Source organism: Manis javanica, chromosome 4, assembly GCF_040802235.1.
Source record: "Manis javanica isolate MJ-LG chromosome 4, MJ_LKY, whole genome shotgun sequence".
Classification (NCBI taxonomy): Eukaryota; Metazoa; Chordata; class Mammalia; order Pholidota; family Manidae; genus Manis; species Manis javanica.
In genome coordinates this window covers 29,726,686-29,729,970 of record NC_133159.1, presented here as the reverse complement: position 1 = coordinate 29,729,970, position 3,285 = coordinate 29,726,686, and positions in this window count along the sequence as shown.

Here is a 3,285-nt window from a genome sequence, read left to right as displayed (position 1 = left end):
TGGGGTTAGACAACGATCCAGTTTCATTCTCTTACATGTAGCTGTCCAGTTTTGCCAACACCAGCTGTTGAAGAGGCTGTCATTTCCCCATTGTATGTCCATGGCTCTTTATTGTATATTAACTGACCATATATGCTTGGGTTTATATCTGGGCTCTCTATTCTGTTCCATTGGTCTATAAGTCTGTACTTGTGCCAGTACCAAATTGTCTTGATTACTGTGGCTTTGTAGTAGAGCTTGAAGTTGGGGAGCGAGATCCCCCCCCACTTTATTCTTCCTTCTCAGGATTGCTTTGGCTATTCAGGGTCTTGGTGGTTCCATATGAATTTTAGAACTATTTGTTCCAGTTCATTGAAAAGTGCTGTTGGTATTTTGATAGGAATTGCATTGAATCTGTAGATTGCTTTAGGCAGGATGGCCATTTTGACAATATTAATTCTTCCTAGCCAAGAGCATGGGATGACTTTCCATTTATTAGTGTCCTCTTTAATTTCTCTTAAGAGTGTCCCATAGTTTTCAGGGTATAGGTCTTTCACTTCCTTGGTTAGGTTTATTCCTAGGTATTTTATTCTTTTTGATGCAATTGTGATTGAATTGTTTTCCTGATTTCTCTTTCTGCTAGTTCAAAAGGATTTTTTTTTTTAAACCAATATGTTAGCATATGGTTCAAGTGTCAATGAGCAAGTAAAATAGTCTGGGTGGGGAAATCATGGTGATAAAACATAATCATCCTGTGGTCAAGTAGCATATTAGGCCAATAGTGGTAGGAATAGAAGTAAGCCTAGATCATGGTGTACCATCTGGCATCCTAGCTACCAGCTTCCTCTTTGTATGTCGGAAGTGTCTTGTCCTTCAAATCCCTTGGTGGTACCTCTTTCTCTAATAAGCCTTCCCTGATCCTGCTTTTTCACTTCTTGATCTCACTTCTCAGTAAGACTCCTGACTTACATTCTGGCCCATCTCATCTCCTCCTTTAATTATTCTATATGTGTAATGAAATTCTGCAAGGGCCATCATTAGGCAGGGTCTGTGCTTAGCCCTCTTTTGTGTCCACCAGGGGTGCTCAGGAGAGCCCTGGCCTCATCTTACACACCCAGTACATAGTTTACTGTGTTGGGGAATAATGGGAAAAATGCAAAGAGCAGAGCTGGGAGATACAACTTCTGACCCTTTAAGAATTTCTTAGGAACAGTGTTGTCTGGGATTGCTATGGGTGACCAATATTTAGTGATTACCTGGGCTACCGTCCAAAACAGGTGCTTATTCATTCATTAAACATATATTTATTGAGTGCATACTGGGTGCAAGGCTTTGTTCTAGGTTCTGGGGACATATCAATGAATAAGATAGCAACGTCCTTAGCATTACAGTAGTGACTGAATTTCATCCTAACCAGTTAGGATGCAGATGAAGGAAACAGGCTCAGAGAGGTGAAGTGGCATGCCCTAAATTACACAGTTGGTAAGTGTTGATCTCTGGCTCCAAGTCCCATGGTCTTGCAACACACTAAGTGGGTAGGAATGAAGAGAGGAGAGAGATCTGTTTTTTTTTTTTTAACACAAGAAGGAAAAACTTCTTCATGTCAAAATGTCATATAAACAAAACAGGAGAAACTAGGAAAAATGTTTGCTAACATGCAATAAACAAAATTAACATATACTACCAATCAGTAAGAAATGTATTCCAAAACAAAAAAAGAGTTAAAGGTGTTAGGGTGTGAAATGTACACACAAAAAAGAGGGCAAAAATATGAAAAAAACCTACAAAACCAGTAAGTAATAGAAGAAGTGCAAACTAATGTAACAGAAAGCCTCTCTTTCTCTATCAAATGTGCAGTTTTTCAAAGGATGATACTCAGTGTTGATGAGAGTATAAGAACAGGATCTTTTGTACATACTTTAGCCATTTTAGGATGTTTAATATTGGTCAGTTGATTCTTGTACCTCTTTAACAAGATGTCATGTAGAGATTTGAACAGTCTCTTGTTTAACCTTTTTAAGAGTGTTTTCTAATTCAACAAATGTGTATACTTTTTAAAAATTAATAATATATATGCATGAGTTTTAAAAAATCCTATAACAGTTGAAGGGAAGATGAGGAGGAGATATTTATTGTTTTTTAACATGTGGTTAGGGCCTGGCCCTAGCTAGACTCAGAGTAGAGGACCAGATTTACTGCCTGCAGTTTCAAGCCCCTATTTTGTGTATCCCCAACTGGCCTGCTGTGGCTCCCCCTTCCCTGCAGCTCCTGGTAAGAGGCTGGTCATCAAGTCCTCTAATTGTCTGAGCATGGTCTGTGCAGTTTCTATTTTTATGTATGTCTTCATAGCAGTGGTTCTCAACGCTAGCCACACTATCAAATAATTTGGGGTGATTTTAGAAAATAGTGATGCCAGGTCCATTCCAAACTGGTTAAATAAGGCTGTCCCCATGTACCTTAATGTCAGCTAGTGTTGCTGAGAACCACTGGCCTATATGATGTATCCCACTACATCCTGTTATTTTGTGGGCCCAGGCCTTGGTCAGGTGACACAATACAGGCATGTTGAATTGAGTTAAATAGGCTTGGTCTCCCAGGTTCTCAAGCACAAAATAATCTGGTTTTGCTACTCCTTTCTGGATGCCAACCCAAGGTGTCAATCAGAGACACACTAGAGGTGTCAGAGGTGTATCTGTTAGCCAGTACACTGTTCTTTTTCCTTCTAAACTCCTGGGTTATGACAGTATCTTCAATTAGTGCTAGGCTTATTGGGAGAATTTCAAAGCAAGATGAATTTTGATTCACTTGGTTAAACAAAAAAGTTGCATTGCACCATTTAACAGAAGCAACAGTTGGCCACCATACGGTAGTTACTGTATTTATCCATCTCTGGCATTTGGTAGGTGCCCAATAAATATAGGATGAATGAATGACAAGACGGTAACCAGGGCAGTGCAGTGTCTCTGACTTTACACTAGTCTCTTATAAGGGTCTCTAGCTCCTTCGGTTACTACCCATTTTACCTTTCATCCCTATACTTTCCTTTGGGACTTAAGTTGAATATCACTGTTTGGGGATGTGTTACTCCAAACAACTTGGAAGCACTACCTCATCTTCAAAGTAAACCAGCTTAGGTTTACTTTGGTTCAAGAACATTCCAGAACCTGGGCACATGTAGATGGTCTGTCATTTCCTCAAATGCCAGCATTTGCTCTCACACAAAATTCCCCCATCCTGTGTCCTCCCACTAAAGAAAGACTCTAAAACACAGGTACGAGCCTCACTGAACGTCCTCTTATTGCATCT